Source organism: Gallus gallus, chromosome 3, assembly GCF_016699485.2.
Source record: "Gallus gallus isolate bGalGal1 chromosome 3, bGalGal1.mat.broiler.GRCg7b, whole genome shotgun sequence".
Taxonomy (NCBI): domain Eukaryota; kingdom Metazoa; phylum Chordata; class Aves; order Galliformes; family Phasianidae; genus Gallus; species Gallus gallus.
Window position 1 is genome coordinate 105,768,293 of NC_052534.1, and position 23,597 is coordinate 105,791,889.

Genomic DNA, 23,597 nt, shown 5'->3' on the forward strand with positions numbered 1-23,597 from the left:
TTGTAGGTGACTCTTTGCATCAAAGGTGACCTGAAGCACTTACTTTTAATGCAGTAAAAAAGAGCTCCCAGGCTTAAAAGTGACAAAATCCCACGTCTGGTTGCAAGAGCCATCTCTGCTTAAAAAGCCTGTGCTTCACAAAGCACGTTCTGTTTGTTCCCACAGACTTAAAGGCATGCTTGCCTGGCACAGTGGCATCTTCAGCTCTCACTCTGGGCAACATAGAGCTCTCTTGGTGCAGTGTCTGCACATGCAGAGGGTGACGTGGAGAGACCTGACAACAAGCCATTTTGCAATAGAGCAGGCAGCAGCGTTGTGGTTGGGGTCAGGGTTAGGGGGTTGGGTGGTTTCGTCTTGGAGTTGCTGAGACTGTTGGTGTGGGAATTTCTTGTGGTTGAAAACTGTGCTGAAGCTTCTGTCTCTGCAGGTCAAATAAATTACCAGTAGAACATCAGCTCCTGCAGGAAACTTCACCTTCATAACAGGGACACTTTGGAAGCACCAAATAAAGCTGCCTTTTGCCCTAGGATACATAGGTTGGGCTCTTGCTTCAGCTCAGTGGTTTAATTGAGATCTGCAGACAGCAAGGCTGCCTCTGCCCGTGCCCCAGGCAAGCAGTGACCTGGGTTCAGCTGCCTTCTGTCTTCTTCTGAGTCAGGATTCAGTGGTCCTTCTGCTCTCCCTCAAGATACTGTGCTCTTCCCTGTTCCAGGTTAGTTCTCATTCTGGGATGTAGCAGCGGGTGCTGTGCCAGGCAGGCAGCCAGGAGACATTGGATCAGCGTGATGTGCTCTGCCCAGCAGAGCTGGATGGGAGTGAAGATCAGCATCCCTTCCAGCTCCAAGCACTTCAGGTGGTGCACAGCAACAAGTTGAAGGGATAACTGATGCAAATTAAGTCATTTTTTGATTGTCAGTAGAGAAGAGTCCAGCAGAACCCCCACATGGTGCCTGGACAAAAAGCAGCTGCCTGCTGTCTGGGGAATCTTGAAAGCATTTCTACTTGTGCCAGTGCTGTTTGAGTCTTTCTTGGCCTGGGTCTGAGCCAGTCATGCTGTATTCCAGCCCTCTGCCCTCTCCTCTTGAGACTGACACTCAGGGAAGTGGCATTACCTGCACCTGAGTGATAGGGCAGTAGTGGGCAGGACACACCAAACCCAATTACAGCCTGTTCCATCCCTCTGCAGTCCATTCAATGCAGAGCCCATCACACCACTCGGCAGATCCCACACTTCATTTTCAGCCTAGGGGAGGTGAAGTCAGCTGTGTTACCGTGTCACAGATGTGTGCATGGCTGCAGAAATCACTGTTTCCCATGAGCTGTGGAACCACCACCCTTCTGTCAGGCGCGAGTAACATCTCAGAAGGCACATCCCCATAGGGAGCACTTTGGTAGCAATCTGCAGTTGTTGACTCTTGTTCTGCTGGTCCAGCCAGTGCTGTAAAGGCTGCTGGTTGCATTTATTTATTTGTTATTAAATGGCAGCTTGCTAAGGGCCAGATACTGTTGCGACAGTACCTCTCGAGTCCTGCTTGAATCACTCCGAGAAGCCAAGCAATAAAAGAGCTTGAGTAAAATGTATCCCACAATGTCCTTCACTTCTGCTGACAACTGCAGTTTGAATTCCTGATGCAACCTTTTAGCATAGTTAGCTTGTAAGAACTAATAAAAAATAAAATGTAGCCGTAACAGCTCCTTGCCACTGCATCTCTGATGGAGACTAGGGAGAGAAACAGCCTTTCTTTCAGGGTGAGCTGGTGGTAGTGTAATATTGCTGCTGTTAATGTTGTACTGTCACCGCTGCCATTAATGTATCTTGTAATTTTTACATTGTGTAGTATGCAGAGTTTGTTAGAGAAGAGGCATTGCTCTTTTTGCCAGGTGTTGTTCATCCCATGAGCACCTTCGTGTTAGAATCACGCTTGAAAGACTCAGGAGAGTGATTAGCGTGGATGATGCAAGTTTGAGCATCCCACTGAGCAGTGGGTTAAAAGGTGCTTGCAATTTGGCCTCATTCTTAAGTAGTTTGCCCCACGAGCTGTGTGTCTTGAGTTTCACGGGCCCAGAATAGACAATGCCTTAAAGAATTAACCAATATAGGTTTTTATTTTGTGAACTGTGTGTGTTCAAAGCTTGCACTAAAGCCTTGCCAGCTAGCACAGTGTGCACATGCTGGGTTTGTGTCCTGTTGCTCATGGATTTTGCAGGACTTGTTGAAATAAAATCCTCGGCTGTGGCTGTTGAGTAACACCATCACTTGTGGTTTCTGAGGAACTCTGGAAGGAGCTTTGAGTTCTGGGAGGAGCTGGGATTGGAGTGGCCATGGCTATTAGTTCCTGTTTCTGCAGACATCTTGTAGCCTTTTGCAGATGGAAACATGCCATCCCTTGCAGCTTGCAAGAGAGAAGAGCTCCCTTTGCAGCGTGTTTACTTCTTCTCAACTCAGAGATGCAGGAGCTCGGGAAGCATTTTGCCAGCTGAACTGAAGAGGATGGAGGAGCTTTTATAGGCAGCTGCCAACTTCGGTGCCAGAGCCCAGCAGCAGCCACCAAAGCTCCATTCTTGTCCCTGACAGCTGAGCTTAGGCGGTGAGCATGGAACGCGTTAGTAACAGTAAGGGTGGGAAGAGGGAGACTTGGGACGTGCCGCTTGTGCTGGCTGCCAGAGCTGTGTAGGAGTATGAAGGCAGGATGGGGATGGCCCTGATCCACAGCACTTATGTTCTGAAACAAAAGGGAATGCCACATGCAGCAGAGACGTCGGCTGCTGAGCAGCAGTCCTGCACCCTCAAGCTTCAGTTAGCAAAAGGTACTTTGTTTTGGTTCGGTTTTCTGTATGTTTAAATGATTATTTGCAGCTGAAGTGTGTCTGGAGTGGGTTTTGAACTAGGGAAAAAGGATGAGGAATTACTGGGAGTTACTGGGTTGAATCTGGATCTGATGGTAGAGTTCCTGGGGTGTCGTGGAACAGGGCAGGGGACTTGTGGTGCTCCCCTTGGCACTGACGGAGTGAAGTAGCTGCCTTTTTTTGGTGGGAAATAGTTGAGTGTGTGTACTACAGAGCTGTCGGCTGCCAAGTGCTGTTGTGGAAGAGTTTTATGTTAAGGGAGCTGAGAACACATGGGATATTAGGAACAGTTTCTTCTCTGAAAGAGTAATAATGCATTGGCACAGGCTGCCCGGGGTGGTGGTGGAGTCACCATCCCTGTAGGTGTTCGCTGCAAGCTGGCTTTGTGCTGATGGAGCGCAGAGCTGGTGACCTTCATCTCCTGCCATTAGCTATGAAAGACTTGAAATATCCCTCCTTTCTTGTTCAGAGCCTGGTATTTGTGAAATGTGCTGGTCACTTCTCACTGCGCTTCTGGGGCCGTTCCTCCTGACCTGGGGCATTGTGGCACCCAAGGTGTCCCTTGCTGTATGCCTGTTGCCTCCAGCCCAGTTCAGCTCCATGGGAGCATTGGTCCTTCACAAATCTCTTCTGGAATGCATGTTTTTAGCCAACATGCTAATAGGCAGCATCTCTTTGCACAATGCCTCTAGGCAATGGGTAATGTGTTTCTTAAGTACATATGGTTCTGTTTGTTTTTTGTATTAAAGAGGAGAAGCACCCTTGAGATCAACACTAAGAGAAAGAAGAAAAGTAGTGAAGGATTGATGTGTGATGCAGGACAGCTCTGAGCCAAGAAGCAGTGCAGAAGGTAAGGCACACCCAAGCTCTGCAGTACTGATCTGCTCCACACCTTCCATGAAACTGGTGCTCTTCTTCTGCATTTTAACCAGCTACCAAAACATCTCTGTGATTTTCCAGCACTGTTTTCCCTTCTCACCATACACGTTACAGTAATGGTAACAGATGGGAAAAGCTGGACAGCACCAATATGGTGTCACTCACAGAATCTGAGTCAAGCCCTTTATGTGCTTGGCCACCCACTCTTTCATTTAATCACTTGCAATTTGCTGAAAGCCCTAGCCAACTTCACTTGGCAGAGCTGCAGGTGAAGAAGTGATGTTTCACAAGATTCTGATTTCGGCTGTTTAAATTCTGTTTTTTTAAAGAAGCACTGATAGTCATGAACGGGCTGAGCTTGCTTGTGTGCTGAGGATCCCAATCCTGGCACACAGCTCTGCAGGGAGGTTGGGCTCTGAAATGATGTGCGTGATCTGCACATTTCTCTTCTTACCTCTAAAAACTTCATAGCCTAGGTAGGCTCGCCATGTAGGGATTAGTCCATGGGCTGCTGATGCACAGCTACCATGGGGGTGTGTGATTGACAGGGGAGCACGGGCAATCTCACTGCAGAGGCTGGAGGCTGCTGCCAGCAGCACATTTCTTCTTCCCCAACTCTCCTATCACTCCTGTAAGGAAGCCAGAGGATGGGAATTGTTCATCACTGAGCTCTGAAGTACTGATGAAACTGCTGATGAATCTGGGCTTGAACCAGGAGCCAAAGGCACAAGGGCACTACAGGGCTGTTGTATCCCAGGCAAATCTATTGAGGCAGCAGGGGTTTTGTGGTGCAAATAGCACATGAGTTGTTACTGGGAACGCAGTTATTTAAGGCTGCCAGATCCAACTCCTGCTCTTAGGAAAGCTTGGATGAAATGTAATGGTCTGTGACACAGCAAGAAGCAGACTGGGTGCTCTTGGGGTCCCATCTGCCCTCAAACTCTAATAATCTCTGAGAAATCACAGCTGCATCTCTGATGATGCATGACCAGTTCGAGCCCCTGTTTTGACTTGCTGTCCACAGAGTTCTGCAGGAGTGCTGTGTCCTTGTGTTGAGTTCAGAGCATCTGCTCCACATGTACATGGGTTGAACTGCTTCCAGCAGACTTAGCAACTGTGCTGATGACTTCCTCCAGGAAATCCAGTCATGCAGGTAGCGTTTAGCTTACAGGATCATGGCAATCAAGCCATAATGACACTCCTGTAAGTTGTCTTTTTTCTTCCATTTTTTCCATTTTTGGTTTTTGGTTTATTTTTGAACCTATTAACTAACTTCGTATCCCCAGCTGAAAATCTGTACATCTAGGGGATTTTTTTCTGCCTTGTTTGAGTGAAAGAGTAAATCCTTTTTGATTTATTCCAGAACAGCCCCCGAGCTCAGCTCCTGTGAGAGCCTGCTGACTTGGAGTTCAAAAGATCTCACTTCTTTGAGGAAGGCTGTGGTCTTCCATCTTGCCTCAAAGTTAAGCTGAAAGAGAAAATTCCTTTTTTTTTCTTTTTCCTTTAGAAGGAGAGAAAATAAGCATGCTGTGCAAGGGAATCAGTTATACCTGCAGCAGAAGAGAATGCCAACATGCAGGATTTCAGGTTAAAATCTGGTTGTTAGCGTAGGCTTTATTTTCAAGCACCTAGCATGTTGTTCAGTAAGTGTTTTGTTGAGATAAAGACTTCCTTTTAACAGTGCTGTCGACTGGCTGAGATCCAGCCTGTGATCCTTCATTAAAACATCTTTGGTATTGAAACCCCTGCATTATAGTGGTGGCTAGAAATGGAAGTTCTAGCTCTAATTTCCTGCAGAGCTGCTGATACAAGGCTTGGGCTGAGTTCTGCACACACTGACTTCCAAATTTCATCTTTACACTGAGTTTCACTGCAAGCAAGAGTGCTGCTCACAGTCATAACCTTGTTGCCTTGTTAATACTTGTAGGAGAAAACACTAAAAGGCCGAGGATGTCATCAGGTCTAACATCTCTCCTAGTCTCTGCATTGTTTATCTTGCTGCTCTGTTGTAGGTCTCTGGAGGTGAAAGCTGAGCTGCCCAAACATGAGCCCTAACACACACGTGCTGGGTAGTACAGGCTTCTCTTAAATATGCTTTCTGATGCTTGGCTTCTAACGTCATCCTATGGAGCAATATCAGTTACAGCCAGCAGTTATTTGTATCAGTTGATGTCTTCACATAGCACAGGGACTGGGAGGGGTAGGTACCTTCAGATGCCTCCTATGCTGGACAGTGGCTATGAATATGAAGAGTGATGACCCGTGCTGATGATGAGCTGTGCACCTTGAGAGGAGGTGCAGACAGCTATTTGTGGTGTGTATATATACGTACGGGTAGTGCAAAGTAAGTATGTGAGAGCTATTATGTGCTAGCTGTTTCCTGTCGGGCCCTTCCAGTGTATATTTATGTGGTTGTTGCTACAGCTGTGTGTTTTGAAGGGCAGGGGTAATAGATGGAAGATCTTTAATCTATGTGGACCTTGCCTTTAAAAAAAACCCAACATCCTGAGCAAGGTGACCTTGGCTCTGCCTCTAACATGTGCAGCCAGCAGTGGAGGGGGAGCCGGTGCTGAGCAGTGCAGCAAAGGCTGGATGTCAGCAGAAGATAACACAGCTTGGGTTGGTCTGGGGTTTAAGTGCAAGTGAGGGGAGAAAAACAGCTTTCTTGCCTGCCTCCAAGAGCACAGTGATTTGCTGGTTTGGGCCAGAGCAACAGCTAAGCCGATCCTTGCAGGCACGGAGGAAGTCTTGCGTGATGCTTTTCAAGCCATTCTTATCAAACCTAACATTTTCAGAAACTATTTCCAGGTTCTGTAGTGTGTGGAAGGTAGGAGTGTGTGTGAAAGCACTGTGGTGGTTCTTCTCCCTTTTCAGGAGAAATGCATCTCAAAAGCCAGCTGCATTTGCAGTCACTTTCTGGCATGTCAACATACAGTAAATCTGCTCAGCTCGGGTCACGATACAAGGACAGGCAATAGGCTGACTTGCTCCTTTAGTGCTGTCACCACTTCTCCTGCTCTCACTTCAGCAGAGAAAAACCACACATCGACTTTCTCCCACAGACCCGTGGTAGGAGCCAGCAGAAGTAGGAGAATGTTTTTTTTCCCAAATCTAATTTGAAACACGATGACTGGACCGTTCTTAAACAGCTTCCAACTTAACAATAAAGAAACTTCACCGAGTGCTTGGCAGGAGCCTCTGGATGTAATTTAGATCATAATCAGATGCATTAACACATTTTATATGGATCTCGTGGGGGCCAAGAAGACGAGGTGTGCTGGGTAATTTCTTTCCAGATTTCTTTACCTGATTGTTTATTACTCTCGGGGACTTCATTTGTGGTCCAAATGTCACCAGCAGAATCCTACTGCTTTATGTGGCTGCATTTAGAGCAGCTATGAGCGAGGCTTCAGATCACCTCATTGGCATTATCATCACTCTTTCCATCGAAGGGAGGGTGGGGGAAACACGGGGGAAGTGAGGGAGGCAGGGGAACAAAAGCAGGGACCCAGCTCTGCAGATTGCTGACCCTGAGCTCGGTGGGAGGGAAGGGAGAGTGCTGAAGGAGCAGCGTGCCTCTTGCTGAGCGCTGTCATGAAAGCCGCACGCGGGAAGCTCCCTCCCCACCTTTACACCGTAGCTGTTAGACATAAGTAGCTCCAATTTTATAAAGCTTCTGAAAGCTTTTCAGCAGTCTGTGCAAAGAAACAATCATATATCATTCACGTTGCTTCATTGTTTTGTCAGGAATCCACCCATGCCAAAAGCATCTTTGTTGTGAAATCTTGCCTTTGACAGAAAATTCTGTTGCTGCTTTGATAAACGATGTTTTGCGTTCCTTTCTGCTCTGTTGGTTCGTATTATACTCTCAAGAGGTGGGAAGTGAAGTTCCTTGACACTTCAGCGTCTCCTTTGTACATCTTCCCACGTATTTCATGGGTATGTATTTATTGTTAAGAGACGCACTGGTGTGGGTGCAGTACCAGGTGGCACATTCAAACCCACATAGCCCCTCTTCCCCCTTTTCTCCAGTGATAGTGGGAAGTGGGGCTTGGTTGTAGAGTGCTAAGCCATGGCAGTGACAGTTGACCTCTCCTGGCTGAAAGGCCTCAGGGTTTTGCTGCTGGAGTGCTGTGGCACAGTGCAGAACACACAGGCAAACTGCACCTGACAAGAAGCCCGTGCCCAAAACAGGCTTGGGTGCAGGGGATCCCTTGGAAGTTAGAGGGAGAGCACTGATGTCTGTTGGGCTGGCTCCCTATTTTTTTGTTGTTGTTTCTTTAGTACTTGTTTATCAATAACATTTTTGCCAGGAAATGATGATGCTCAGCATCCCAGATTAGCTGAGATCTTAAAGACACTTTTCCAATTGAACAAAATTGTGATGAAGAGTTGAATATCCCTAAAAACTGGAGAGAAGGGAGTCTCTCCCAGGAACATCTGCGTTTCCCTGGGTTTTCCAGCTAAGTACTGGGCAAGGACATTACTTGCAGGATATCCTGCCCCGCGGTATAGAAGTTAGAGTGGTTGGGCTCTCTCGAATGAACCCCTTCCCTCCATCCCTTGCTTTGAATCATAAGAGCTTCCACAAAGGCAGACTGATACGAGCCTCAAAGGGTTTGTGCAGCAGGGCAGGCAGGCGTGCATCAAAGGCAGAAAATACCCCTAGTCCTTGACTACTTATAGGCAGCTGACATGCAGGCTCCTTGCTTCCAGAGCCCAAGTTACTCACTGTGACTGATGTATTCTCCTTAGGTCTGGAGCACACAGTGACCAACTTGTTCCTACAAGTGCAGGGTGATGGGTTCAGCTGACACAGCTTACAGATCTGCTTGTGCTGGGCTTTAGCTGAGCACGGATGTGCTCTCTTGGTTGGGCTGCAGAAGGGGATCTGAGCTTGCTGGGGTGATGAAGGAAAATGTGTGCTTTGTTTTCCACTTTCTTAAGATCTCCTTGAGCTGGACTTAAGAATTATTGATTTTCAACCTTTGTACCAGAACACTATGACTGTTCAAACAATTGCTCCGCTGAAACTATTGGATTACCTCTCGCTAAAGCATAATTTGATTTGGTTTGCTGTTTTGTCAAGGCTCTGAAGATAATAGCTTGCTTTAGCCTTTCATCTCCAGATAGCATGGAAGAAACTGCTGTCGGGGGGGGGCTGCACTGCTGCGAGTTGGCTTGTTTGGCACAGGGCCTATATGGTCTTTGCTTGCCTTTTTCCTTCATGTCCTGCACGTACTGCCTAGCTGGGTAAGATTTGTTTGTTTGAAGGCATGCTAGGTGCTGATCTGCTTGTGCTAGAGCACAGCTTCTGTATTCTGTTGCACAGTTTGGGTAGCACCCTGGCGTTCAGGCCTCACATCTGGGGAAAAAAAAAACCTGGGGAGGTTCATCAGTAGTTTGGAACTTTGTTAAATTCTGGAATATAAGGTAGTTTTCTGCTATGTGGTTTGCTTGTAAGGCATGGCTGGTCCTCCTGTATGGTAAGAAGAGCAGAACTACTGACCAGGGGGCCTGGAGGAATTTAGGTTCTGTAGCCTAATTTCAAGTGAATATACTCTGCATGTCTGTGGGATGCTGCTCAAGTGTCCTGGGGAAGGGCACGGCCTTAAATAAGGCAGAATGGGAAACTCTTCTGATGAATGGGAATGGAAAAAAAAGAGCATTTTGTATCTGTATCAGGCAGTAGGATGCTGGCTGTTGTGTACGTGTGTGACTGCCCTCCACTGGTTGAAATTAAGATGACCTTCCTTTATTGGAGCCTTTTTTTTTTTTTCCCCTAAGGTTAATGTGTATCTTCAGATTTAGTTTGGAGGGAGGTTAGGAGCATTTGAGATGCATGCAGGGCTGGGTCATCCAGAAGTGGTCACTGTTACCAATCACTCAGGATCTCAGGATCTGCAAAGTCACCCTGGGCAAGAGGGAGCTTTGAGCTGGTGAAGCAGGAGGCTTGTCCAGTGTGAGAGCATCCACAGAAGCAGAACCTTCACCAAACATGGCCAGAGATTGCAGAGAGGAGCAGGTGCTTGCAGTGAGGTAGCCAGAACTTCCAGAGGGTGTAAGCAGCTTGTGTTGCTGTAAGACATGGCACTGAGCAATGTCATCAAGGTCTGGCAACCTGTGGGACGCTCTCGCCTCAAAGTGAGCAGCACACCTCTTGCCTCATGGTCCATTGAGTAGAGTAGGCTTGAGTTATATATCAGGCTAGGAATTTTGTGGAAGTGTTAACTGCAAAAGTTGTTTTGTGGAAGTATTAACTTAAGTTGAAGGAGGGAAGATTTAGGTTGGATGTCAGGAGGAAGTCCTTTGGTATGAGAGTGGTGAGGTGCTGGAACGGGCTGCCCAGAGGTTTTGGATGCCCCATCCCTGGAGGTGTTCAAGGCCAGGTTGGATGGGGCCCTGAGCAGCCTGGGCTGGTATTAAATATGGAGGTTGGTGGCCCTGCCTGCGGTGGGAGTGTTGGACTTTACCAGCACTTAAATGGCTGTTCCAATCAAGCAGTGGAGGTTTTGAGAACTTTAGGGAAGAGCATCCGGCACTGGGCTGTCCACCCTGGAGCTTTCTGAATGTGTGTGCTAGGAGCTGTATCAATCTTTGTCTTCTGTGGATTTTGGTTAGACATCTGATAGAGTAAGCTGAAAGGAAAATTAATCTGAAAAAACAGCTTTAGACTTTAGTCAAACTCAATAGTTGTGCTTTCCAATGGGAACAGAAGAACTGATTTCCCTGTTTTCCTTTCAGGATCCAGAAGTGAGTTTTGAGAAGGATAAAGCATTTTTTTTTTTTTTAAGAGAATAAAAATCCTACTATCACCTTGAATTCAAAGGCAGAGACTGAGCCATTGTTTTTCTGTCCTGCTGAAGCAACCAGAAGGAATCCAATCTGGGATGCGCACACCTTGTGTACATCTCTGTGCTGGGTGCATGAAGGGATATGGGGAAATGATGATGTAGTGGTTGAAAGGAGAGATGGGAGCAGAGGAACCCTTGAAATGTCCTTCAGAGTTGACCCAGCCCATTTAAGCTCAGTGTGTTTCTGTCACAGATGCATATCACCTCCTACAGGTATTAAGTCTTATGACACCACTGAAGCACCTTGAGTTTTAATATGAAAGTGGTGTTTGTGTCTTAACTGACCGTGTGCATTCTTCTGTTAACCTATAGGGAGATGGAGGAGACTTCCTCCCATCCCCAGGTCACCAAATTATAATAAAGAGTTTCTTTATTTGTTTGGGTTTTTTTAACTATGCATTGGAGATTTATCCATTTCAGATACCTCCGGAAATGACTTCTGACTTCTCTTTGACATTTCTCTAAATCGTAGAACAAAGCAGACTGGGAGGGATCTCTGGAGGTCTCTAATCCAGTGTCAAAGTGAAGCTGACTGTGAAGGTAGGTGAGGTTGCTTGAGGCGTTGTCTAGTTGAGGTTTGACCCTTGCTGGACCTGGAGGGTTGGCCACCTTTCAGGCTCCTGTTCCAGTGATTTGGTTTTGCCCTGTCTACCCATTTCTCGGGAGGCCGTGGCAAATACCTTGCTGAAGGTCAAGGTGATCAATACCATCTCCTCTCACCTATCAAGCAGATTGCTTTGTTGTATGGGGCCAGTGAATTGGTGAGGTACACTTTGCCCATATACATCTGTACTGTTCCCAGCTCCCCTTTCCGGCTGTGGAAAGGACTTCCAGGAGGATTCGTTCCATCCATCGTTGTCCACAGGCTTTTGCTTCCATGTAGGGGCTGGGCGAGGTCAGTACAGCCATTCCAGCTTCATTGCCAACCTCTTCATTCCTACAGATATTCTCCAGAGCAAACTTTTCTCGTCACAGTTAATGCTTGGAAACTTGCTGCAGATAACTTAGGCTTCATCTTGACCTAGCTGCTCCAAGGCTTTCATTGCCTGAGCTAATACAGCCTTTACAATTGCTTAGAGACACTTAAGTTGTTAGTGTGTTTGAATAAAGAGATTAATTTCAGTCATCCCACTTCTAAGACAATACTTTCCAATTTTGACAAAGTCATGCTTTCCATGCGAGGTGCAAATAAGCTCTGCAAACCAGTTAACTTAAGTGTACTGTAAGTCCTGGTGAGGAGTGCTGAGCTCTCCTGCATTGATTTACTGGGGCCAGGCAGTGGTAGCAATTACCTGGGCTCTATGAAGAATCAACAGAGAGGGGTCCCAGGGCACGGATACAGGGAGGTGCATCAGGAGTGCCTGCCCTTTAAACACATTACTGCTTGATTTTATTGATGCTTCTGGGTTTTTTAACCTTTCCGTGCCTCTGTTTCCCTGCCTATAAATTACTTGTCATCCTTTTGGGTTATTGAGGACTGTTTAGCTATAATGTAGAAAATGCTGTCAAGGTAAGGTGCCAAGTGAATACAAACTATTTTATTTTTAGTGCCTTTTGAATTCTTGGACTTTTTGTTCTCCCTTTTATCTGTCTCTCTTTTTAATCACACAAAATGGAAAGAAACCCAATCACAGCTGTTGCTGGAGAAGAATCATTAGGCTCATCCAGCTGGCTCTCCTGGGGCCAATGTGGGTTGTGTGGAGTGATGAAGGGTCTTTCACTTCTGACAGCTCTCTTCATTGATCCAAGTGGGAAGGGCTATTTTTAGGTAAATGGACATCAGGCAATGCTGAAAGAGAGCTGGGTTATTTTTGGAAACCCATCAGCAACAGTTTTGGCGGGTCCTAATGCAAATTTTGTCTTTGGTTGGGCTGTCTCACTTTGTAGGATCAGTTTCCAAGGACGTGGGGGTGATTTGTTGAGCTTGTTTTGCAGTCTGAATCTGGGGGATTCATTCCCAGTAAACCAAGTGGTGACAGAGCTGAAGGCCTTGGGGCAGAGGATGAAGCTCCACGTGTGGAGTCTGCCTGGAGTTGGGATAAACCCATAGAGATGCCCTCTTGAAGGAGCATACAGAAGACTTGGTGCTGGTAGTGGCCATGCTGCAGTGTTGAGTGTGCACTACCCCTTGCTTCAGTGGGCTGCAGAAGGATGATGGCATCTTCTCAGTTTTCCTCATCCTTTTTCAGAAGGGTTTTGGGGCAGCTCCTGTCTCATGCTGACTTGGTGCCCAGAGCTTGCCTATATCGTGCAGGTGGGAGCCTGGGGGCAATGGCCAGGTCTGTGCCTTTGTTACTCAGAGAGCCGGAAAAGCCCAATCAGAAAACGTTGTGGATGTGATGTAGTAGCACGTTACCTGCCTTCTCTCAGCCTAATTCTAGAGGTTAGAACATGCTCCCACCTGAGTTTTCCAGGCCTCTCATACAGCATGTGAAGGCCATTACATAAAATTAGCTTGCTGCTTGGGGAAAGCTGGTATTAGCTCTGTGTTAGCACTCTTTTCAAAGCTCTCAGGGATCATTTACTTGATGAGCTCCTATTCAAGCTCATGGGTACAAGGTAGAAAATGGAAGCAAATAGCATCTGATACTGTTTCCTGACAGAGGTGAAAAATCAATTGGGCTTTTTGGCAGAATTCCTGCTCTCCTGGGGTGGTTTTCTTTTGTGATGTTTTTTTTCTTTTCTTACCTGTATGGATCTCTAATGGCACTTTCCTGGCCATGTCCATGGGGTGCCTGTAGAGCGGGACTGATTGGTAATTTCCTCCAAGTTCCTGATGATCCAGCACTGGGAAGGGGAATGTGATTCTGAAGCAGGCTTAAATTGTAAAGCATGTTCGGATCTGCTAAGCAACAGCATTGACACGTTTAAATAAATCTGCTGTTGAGTAATACAGAGTGACATATTGAGAGCAATTAAAAAAAACAACACAGCACAAATTTGGGAAATGACTGGAATGGAAACAGAGCATAGAGGACGTTGGATAAAGGAGAGGGAGAGCTACTCCACAAAAGGAGTGTGATGGAGGACAAGAATAGCCATCGGGAGGGGTGAGACAGTAGTGGGAGTGTGCGTTGATGCTGAAATTGGCTCTTGGCAGTAGGGCCCTTGTGGTGGGACTTCTCTGCCAATGCTGATGGTCATAAGGATTGAAGAGATCTTACTGCCTAGTTCAGAAAGGAGCACGTGGAGGGACATCACACAGAGAGAGGGACTGGAAGGTGCTGTTTGCATTCCTGCAGCTTTCTTACTGTGTGCTGAGTGCGGTCCGACTTCTGTTGTACCCATCACTGCAGAGCTGTGCAACGCTGCATCGGTGAAGGAACATGCAGGTGGAATTCAGAGGTTTTGTATTTGGAGCTGATGAGAGAAATTAACTTGCAGAGCTCAGCTGTGGAATGCCTTGCTGCAAGAAGCTGTGCAGCCAAGTGTTTGTGGTAGTTCTCCTTTATTACCCTTCTTATTCTTTAAACAGTTAAGACTTTGTACTGATAAGAATGTATGTGATTGATTGCTCCAGAGAAGCATTTTGGTGAGAAGCTCTCTTCTTCAAGGACTCATACAACTCTTATTTGCTGGTGATTAGGGAAAAATTGTTCTGAATCAGCTGTTCTGTGATTATGATGTATGAGTATTTGACACCAAAGCAGCTGGAAATGGGCACTTAGGAGTCAGGCCTAATACAGCCATCTTTGTGCTTCTTTATTATTTTACTGGAGGCTGTACAGTGGTCACATGGAGTTGTGGTTTTTGTGGCTATCTTAATGACTTTGTTCCAAGCTGATGCCTCGTGTCTGTCTGTATAGGATGGTCACAGCAGGGTTAGTGGCTCTGCTGTTGAGCCCTTCTGGGCTCGCAGGCAGATTTCCCAATCCCTGACAACAGCTCCTTTTCATGGTTGGGCACCAGGTTGGGCATGTGTAGCTTTTGTCCAGTGGATGACAATAATTTAGTTTACGCATCAGCCAATGCTATTAAGCATAAAAGAGAGATAGCTATGCTGTCCTTTGCTATATTTTTGAGATCTGTTTCTATTTGTGGCTCAGGCCATGGAGGGAAGATTAAGACTGCTCACTCTGCTCTCCTGTCCATAGTCACTGATGGAAGTGACCAGAAGAGAGATTGGTGGCATCTTCGTGCATCAGGACCTCTCAGCATCTATTCAGCAAGTAGTTCCTGAGGGTGGCCTGAGCTGGAAGTGGTCTGGTCTCTGGGATGATGTCTGGCAGGCAGTGCTGGAAGCTGTTGCTTTGTCTGTATGAGCTCTTGGCTGGCAGAGTATCCCACTGCCCATTTCTGAACTGCTCTGAGGATACTTGGCCCTGCTCACCCAGCAAAAACAGCTGCTATGCGTTGGAGATTCCTGTCTGGGGTCTTTTTAAGCCTGGTGCCTCCCAGCCAAAGTGAGTTCCGCCTTCCCAAATGTACTTCCTCTGCTAACATTTGGATTGATTTGGACACTAAGATGATCAGAGCGCTGGAATGCCTCTCCTGTGAAGAACAGTTGAGAGAGCTGGGCTTGTTTAGCTTGGAGAAGAGAAGGCTCTGGGGAGACCTCATTGTGGCCTTCCAGTACTTGAAGGGGGCGTATAAACAGGAGGGGGAATGGCTGTTTATGAGAGTGCATAGTCATAGGACAAGGGGGAATGGTTTTAAACTGAGACAGGGGAGGTTTAGGTTGGATATGAGGAGGAAGTTTTTCACCCAGAGGGTGGTGACGCACTGAACAGGTTGCCCAAGGAGGCTGTGGATGCCCCATCCCTGGAGGCATTCAATGCCAGGCTGGATGTGGCTCTGGGCAGCCTGGTCTGCTGGTTGGCGACCCTGCACATAGCAGGGGGTTGAAACCAGATGGTCATTGTGGTCCTTTTCAACCCAGGCCATTCTGTGATTCTGTGATTCTGCTGGGAGCTGGCAGGTGGGACTGTGCTGGTTCAGCTCAGTGGGGCAGCCCCATAAATGCAGAGCATATCCACCAGATCCATGGCACATGGTTTCTCTGGGAATTTTTTCCCTGGCCCACAGAAGTGCATCAGTGATGTTACCTCTTTGAAACCCTGCCAGCTCTCAGACCTGCACTGCACATCCTGCTGCCAGCTCCGAGAAGCTGTAGAGCCATTAACTTTGCTGAATTGTGGCAGTTGGAAGCAGCTGCCCCAGCATCACCACTCTGCAGTGGATGAACAGCTGAAGCATTTGGACACTGTATGATTAGATTGAGCAAATCGTCTCAAAGCCACAAGATGTTCAGCTGGACTGCTGGTTCGATAACAGCTAATAAGGATTTCTTTGAAAAGACATTATTGCTTAGCACTGCATTCTTTAATCTTGTTACAGCGTTCTAATAAAATGGGACTTTGCCATCTAGTTCTGTGTCTTCCAATAACTTTTGAACCCATCAACTCTTTTCACTCGGATTAGGAGGCTACGGCTCACCAAATCATTAACTCCCTATAAATACCCTGGAAATAGAAAAATGAAGTTCCCTGCGTGGTTTTGGAGAGCCCCACGAAAGCCTGAAGGCATCAGCCAGTAAGAATTGAGGCTCCATTTGCGCCGGTGTTCCCAGAAGAACTTGTTAGGGGCTGCCCTCAGACAGCAGATTATATTTTTCTCCCAGTGCAGTGCTGTGCATTGCAGGGTCTGTTAGAAAGTGCCAGAGCACATTAATCATCATTCCAGCTGTTTCCCTAGCAAGCTATCAGGACACAGTTCGGTTCAGGAGTGCAGTTGGGAAGTTCCTTTGGACCAGGCTGTATGCTTGGCAGGTTTGCGGTTTCAAAGGCAGAGGAATGAAAAACAAAAAACCAAATCTCACACAAGGAGTCATGCTTTGGTGCGTTGGCCTGCGAGGCAGCATTGAAGCTAAAAGCTCCATTAGTGGGTTTCAACTTACCCAGCTTAAATCCTTCCCCGAGGATTGCTCATGTTCTGCAGAATTACAGCATTTGGCGTGATGATGTTTTCCCCTTTGTTTCTTCCTTTTGCTCTTTTTTTTTTTTTTTTAATAGCGTGAACAGTCAAAACAGCAGCAAAGCTTGAGGGCTGGCATGGGAATCACAGCTCTGTTAGAGCAAGCACGGGCAGTCCCTGGTGCAAGGTACTCTCTCAGGTTAAATGTTAAGATTATTCTCCTAAAGAGCAGTGATGCAGTGGCACAGCTGCCCAGGGAGGTGGTGGGGTCACTGTCCATGGAGGTGTTCCAGAGCCATAGGGATGTGACATCAAGTGATGTGGGTGTGGTGGGGTGGGCTGGGGTTGGACTTGGGGTTCTTAGAGGCCTTTTCCAACCGGAATGATTCTCTGATTCTATTTAGGAACATGGTTAGTGGACATGATGGTGATGGGGTTGATGGTTGGACGTGGGGATCCTGTTGGTGCTTTCCAGCCTTAATGATTCTATGATTCTAAAGGGGTGAGTGGTGCTCATGGGCTTTGGAAGTGCTGAGTGGCAATAGAGGAACCAGGCGCCATGCACCTGCCTGTGTACTGCTGGCTGTTTGCTAGCCTGCTGGGAAGCAGGAGGCTGGAGGTAGGGGCACATAGGGAAGGTTCACATGGGTGAGCCAAATATAGGGGCTGAGTGCTGAGCCGTGCGGGGTGTAGGAGGCACAGTGGGGAGGCAGAGGTTTGGGAGAGGGAACATCAGAGGTGCTGAAATGGGGAAGGTGGGATCCAGCCAGCAGCAGAGTGAAGGTGGTCAGAGGCAGGCAAAGAAAGTGATGTCGGCAGCTGCATTTCGTGCGGCTACTCCTGGATCCTGCAGCTGTTCATTAGAAATTCTGTTTATGCCACAGGGAGTTTTGGAGTCTCTGAAGCTGACACAGTTTTAATAGACAAAGACATTTTGAGTGCAGCACATCTGCTCTGGGATGCTAAGGAACAGCCTCCATACTGCAGTGCCATTGGTGGAAGCATTTCATCATGCTGCTTTTATTTTAAGACCTCTCCTCGCTTTTATCCTAAAAAGTAATTTTTGAGGTCAAAAGAAGTGCTGTGTCTGCTCATTAGGTTTGCAGCCATTTAACAGTCCTGCCTTATTGCTCCTGATATCCCCGAGTTCCCAGCCTTGAGAGTGTGCAGAATCACCTTCACTCTGAAGGATCACAAAGCGTTTCAGAGCAGGGGCCCAGCTCAGAGGTGTAGGAGTTTGGTAAGGAATGTACAGCATAATATGTGGGGATGGAGAACATCTCAGTGTGGGTGGGGGATCACATTTGTGCTCCTGGTGTGTGGTGGGCTGGTGGTGCCTCTTGAGCTCTGGGCATGAGCTGGGAGCCACAGGAGTCCAAATAATGTCAGAGTGACGTATGGCAGGAATTTCATAAAAATAGGGAGTTTTGCCATTAAGGAGTTGTTTTTTTCTTTTTCTCACCAAAACCAAAAGCTTTTCATTTTCAGATATGAAGAAAAGCTTAGAGAGCAGTGGTGAAGCTGCAGGGACAGGGGAGCCCCAGTGGGAACCTCAGCAGAGGCTGCAGGGTGCACTGATACAGAGCCGCATTATTAAAAAGGCGGTGAGTTGGTTAGATTTGATTTAGCAATTTATTTCTAGGCAGACTCCATCTAACCCTTAGCTCAACTTTTATGACCTGTGGCTTGCTAAAGCCCATCTAATCTTGTTCAGTGATTGAACCTTGCTTGTGCAGGTGTAAAGTTAATTCCTTCCTTCACCTCCAGCGATGGCCAAGTTCCTTCCATCCTTCTTCCCTTGATCTTTCTTAGGCCTTCATTAGGCAGAACAGCTGCACAAGTGGGCTGCAACAGCCCTTCCTTACTGCACGTGTCCCCCAGTGTTCCTTGTCTTTTTCCTGACCATCCTTTCCCCTGTCCATTATGGCAGCAGTCCCTGCTTTTCCCTGAATGCGCAGCAGAGTGGGATGTCTTGCATCCTTCCCCTTTTGGGGTCTGGGTTATAGTGTTCTCCAACACACAGCTTGATTTGTGGCTAGGCTTGCTTCTTGTGTTTCTTGCAAGCAAAGCAATGGGCAGCACCAACAAACCAGCATGCAGCAGGCGTTAAATTAGCCAGCGTTTCAAACCCAGGCAACAACTGTGTTCTGTAAAAATTTAATTATCGTGCATTCTGCTAATGCTTATCTTCCATCGTACATTTTCCGCTGTTAATAACCTCGTTATGCACTCCCACAAGCTTCAGGCACCGTGTTTTGTTCTTTGCTTATTTTTAACTTCCACATCTGCACATCCTACCCTGGATACGCACTGCCCAGGCTTTCATTAGCTGGGCTGCGAACATCTGCTCTGCAAGGAAGCAGCAAGCTGAGCAGTGCAGTCGATACACTGGAAGGAAGGGAAGCCATCCAGAGGGACCTGGACAGGCTGGAGAAGTGAGCCCATGAAAACCTAAGGAGGTTCAATAAGGCCAAGTGCAGGGTGCTGCACTTGGGTTGGGGCAGTCCCAAGTACTTAGACAAACTAGAGGATGATCTCCTTGAGAACAGCCCTTCAGAGAAGGACTTGGGGGTCCTGGTAGACGAGAAGCTGGATATGAGCCAGCAGTGTGCACTGGCAGTCCAAAAGGCCAACTGTGTTCTGGGCTGCATTAAAAAGAGATGGCCAGCAGGGAGAGGGAGGGGATTGTGCCCCTCTACTCAGCTCTTGTGAGGCCCCATCTGCAGTACTGCATCCAGGCCTGGGGCCCCCAGTACAGGAAGGATGTGGAGCTCTTGGAGCGGGTCCAGAGGAGGGCCACTAAGATGGTCAGAGGGCTGGAGTACCTCTCCTATGAGGAAAGGCTGAGGGAACTGGGCTTGTTTAGCTTGGAGAAGAGAAGACTCTGGGGAGACCCCCACATAGCAGGGGGTTGAAACCAGATGGTCATTGTGGTCCTTTTCAACCCAGGCCATTCTATGATTCTGTGATTCTGTGATGGCCTTTCCCAGCTCCAGTCACCCTCCTGACTTCCTCTTTGCTAAGCACAGCTCCACTAATTAGCTTTTATTTCTTTTTTTTAAGCCATCATACCATTGCTCTCACTGGCAGAGATCTTACTACAAGGTTAGTCCTGGCAACATCCCTTTATTTCAGGTGGGGGGTTCATGTGGCATGGCAGTGTCTTCACAGCAGGAAGCTGTGGGATGCATTGCTTTCAGCCAGCACTTGGGCACCTAGCACCAGAGGCACTGCTGGGGATGCACTTTGTGGTGCTGTGAGGTTGTAAGGATGGGCTGTGCTCTGGGGAGCTCTCAGGTTGAGCAAAGGAAAGGGCAGAATATCTTTGGTCCCTTCCAACTCAGGATATTCCATGAATAGATCTATTTTTGTCCCGTAGATGCACTTAATCAGTAATCCTTCTGCCCTGGGATGGGGACAGGATGGCTGCTCCCAGCCAGTCCTGCTCTGACGGCAGGTCTTGTTGGCAGTGTCACTTGTCCAGTTCAGTTCCTCTGAATGTTGCACTTCGGTTCTCATGTGATCAAATCTGCATGGGTATATGTGGTCCCAGGTCTGCCCATGCAGAAGTTCCACCAGTGTGACAAAGGTAGCTCAAGGAGGAAAGGTTTAGATTAGATGTCAGGGGGAAGTTCTTTACTGTGAGAGTGGTGAGGTGCTGGAACAGCTGCCCAGAGAGGCTGTGGATGCCCCGTCCATCCCTGGAGGTGTTCAAGGCCAGGTTGGATGGGGCCCTGGCAGCCTGGGCTGGTATTAGATGTGGAGGTTGGTGGCCCTGCCTGTGGTGGAGGGTTGGAGCTTCATGATCCTTGGGATCCCTTCCAACCCGGGCCGTTCTGTGATTCTAAGGCAGCGTGGCTGGGATGCTGGCAGAGTTTGAACCAGCCCAGTGGAGGTGGTGGCACAGGTGTCTGATGACATCTTTCTCCTGGGACTTCTGCAGGCAGTGAAGATATCTCACTCCTTGGACCACTGTTCCTGCTGTGTTATCCACCTGTGAGTGCAGTAGCAAGGCATTTAATGTCCCTTGCCTAATTGGGAACGTGTGACTGGAGTGTCTGGTATTGAGAACCGGGTTTGTTACCCACAGAGACCCTATTTGAATCGAGTTCAAATTAATAGAGTGCTGGCAATAGTTGTGTTTGTGCATGTGAATTTCTCGTTTGCCTCGTAATGAACTGTGTCGGATAAGAATCCGCCTGCTGTATAAATATGGGTGATTACAGCGCGTCGGGTAATTTAGTTATTTGGCATGATTGATCAGGCTGTCTGAAACAGAGCGGCCTTCACTTCTGTGGCAATGAAGCATCCTCCAAAAAGTGCAGAAGGCCGTCAGCTCGCTGCTGGGCTGCCCGCCCCGTGCATCAGAGGCCTCTCTGGGAGCAGGGAAAAGGCTGCTGTGAGCTGCATACGGCAGCACGGATAGAAGTGGGAAGACCTCCTTCAGAGTCCCTCCGTGGAGGTGCTGCCTCCACCCTGCATGGAAACAATGGGGCAACTTTACAGGATTCCCCTTGGGATGGGATGTGATCCTTCCTGCTAAGCGAGGTGATGCTAAATACTGTGTTTCTGTGCTTTTCAGGCAATATTGTCTTTTTCTTATAACTTAACCAGGATGAAGAAGTTGAAAATTGTGCTTAATTACAGCTTGAAGCATCTGTCTGAGATCAGGAGCCTGAATTCCTCTGTGTGCTTGTTTGCTGCCAAGGAGGCAGAGCTGGTGGTGTTCAGGGAAGTGAGAGAGGTTTGTATGTTAACCCTGGGGAAAATACCGTGCCACAGCTATCTGGGGCTCAAAGCCACAGTGAGCCCTGAGTGCTGGAGCTGTCTCACAGTCAGCACTGGGAACAGCGGCCCATTCCTCCTGGCTGGAGCAAGGAGGAAGCACCTCTGTGTGCTTCTCTCTGAAGCACCTGGCTCTTTGCTGTGGTTTTACCTCCAGACAGTTCCTGTTCATTAATTGCTTCAAGGTAAAAGCAGAAGTAGCCTTCTCCTCCTCCCACACCTAATTTATCCCTTCCAGCAACAAACAAGAGAGCAGTCATGGACCTACTCCTCATAGAGATGGTGCACGTGATGGAGCAAGGTAGCTGCTTCCTCAGTTTGCTTCCCAAGCGCCCAGAAATCTTTTAGGACTTTATAAATGGGAGCACGGAGAGCAGTACGGCACCAGCCGCTCAGTCTGTGTTTACCAGGTTCCTTTTAAAGCTCTGCCCTGTGATTTCTTGCTCAGAGGCTGGGAGGTTGAAGGGCTTTGTGTTCAGGTTGCTCTGCGGTTCAGTGCTGCAGAACATAAAAGGATTCACTTGTAAGCTGTGTACTTCTTTGTAGAGAGAAGTGCTCGTGTGCAGCCTGCAAGAATAAATAAAACAATACTCCTGCTTTATTACCAGAAAACAACACTAAATAATAAATTTAAGAACTAAAAGCTCTATATGTAAAGTAGATTGCACGATGCATTATGCAAAAAGTGGGAAGGTACTGGAGAAGGAAAGCACTGGAAGAAGGCAGGCTGGAAGGTGGACTGTTCTGCAGACAGCACAGTTAGATATGTATTGAATCCTGAGCTGGCACAGACTGTAGTGACCTTGGACAAGTTGGCATGCAATAACTTTGGTTGGAGAGGACCTCCTGGGAGTCTCTGAACCTGGGTTGTGAATGTCTTTTTTCCCCCTATCAAAGGGGCTAGCTTTGTTGAAGCAGGTAGTGGCCATGTACTTATTCCTTTTGCTGGGGCCCTGGAAGGTTTAACTTGGGAGGTGATTTGGGGTTGCAAGGATTTATAAGGAGGAGCCCGCGCTCCTGACCCTTTTGGTCCTTCTCTCCTTGCTGTTCCTTCCCCAGCTGTCCACTGCACTTATCCCAACTCTCCCTCTCCTTTTCTTCATTTCCTTCCTGTGATGATGAGGCAACTTGACCTTGAGACAGCAATACTTGGTTTTACTTACATGTCTTGGTTCTCTTCTGGGGTTCATTTTCCCCATTCATCAGTCATAAGCTCTCAAAAGCTTCAGCTGAAGTACAAGCCAAGCTACTTCGTGGGGCCTTACCTGTTGGGGTTAGTTGGCTGTTGATTCTTCTTCCACATTTTCTTGGCCTTCAGAAGCAGAAATTGCTTTTGGGGAAGTCTGATCCTGAACCTGGGGCTCGCAACCAGCATCAAGGAGTTCTACACAGGGTTAGAAAGCTGCTCTCCAGGGATTTCTGTCCTTGAGTGCCTCTTCTGAACTACTCCAAACACCTCTATCTAAATCCCTGTGCTTTCTGTTTAGGTTGCATTTCTTTCCCTTACCCAGATCAACTGCAGGGTCTCTTTCTGCCTCCAGACACTACAATGCCTCCAAACACTGTGTAAGAGCCTGGTGAAGTGGCTGAGCTGAAATCCAGCGTCCGGGAGCCCTGTGCATGTGGTCTGGCTTCCCTTACATAAATATAAGGGGAAAGTTATTACGGATTACTTCCTGGAGAGAGGACACGGAGGGGCTCTGGGAGTTTTTGCCCAGAACCACTTAGCTGTGTGCAGGGAACACGGCTGGAAGCAGGTTTGGTTCCTCACGGAGGCAGGAACTTTTCTTGGTTGGTATAAAAGCTTTATGAAGCAGAGGGTGCAGTTTATCCCCTAAATGTAGAGATTACAAGGTCTTTTACTGGTTACAGTGGTGCAGCACTGATCTTTGCCTAGGAGTATTTCTCAGTACCTGTGAGCTCCCGAGATGCTACAAATCCCCAGTGATGATCCCTTAGGCTGCAGCACGCAACGCATTTCAGAGCGAGTTTTCCATCTGCTGCTTTTAAAGATCTGCTCTCAAACATACCTTAAAGCACGCACCTAATAGATTTACTTTCCTTGTTCAATTGCAGGAGGAAAATCCTCTAAATGCTCCTGTTCCAAAAGTGATTGGAGATTTGGAGTGTAATCCTATTCTTTATGAGAATTAGGAAGTTGAAAGTTATCGTTGCTGGAGGGCTGTTTTGTGTTCATTTCTTTTCCGTTCCACTGGAAACCTTCCTTCTTGTTGCCAAGAAAGGAGGGTGGCAACGTGCTGTATCTTCTTGTTTTAGCAGAAAGATAATGGTTTACCCTTTTTACAGCAGTAAAAAAAA

The 23,597-nt window shown here is 47.6% G+C and overlaps 1 protein-coding gene across 38 annotated transcripts in view; it reads left to right on the forward strand.

Moving 5' to 3' along the window:
* The window catches only part of EXTL3 (exostosin like glycosyltransferase 3), a 134,949-nt gene that overhangs the window by 78,609 nt on the left and 32,743 nt on the right, over nucleotides 1-23,597 (forward strand). For 19 of the 38 annotated variants that reach the window (XR_005858631.2, XR_005858632.2, XM_046939447.1 and 16 more), the window contains one exon: nucleotides 3,597-3,697. The exons of 16 other annotated variants lie outside the window; for them this stretch is intronic. The gene's annotated coding sequence lies outside the window, so the exon portion shown is untranslated. Of the gene's footprint in view, nucleotides 1-2,346; nucleotides 2,809-3,596; nucleotides 3,698-20,830; nucleotides 21,238-23,597 lie in introns of those variants that run through there. 3 more of the 38 variants (XM_046939451.1, XM_046939440.1, XM_046939466.1) reach the window with 3 other exon arrangements.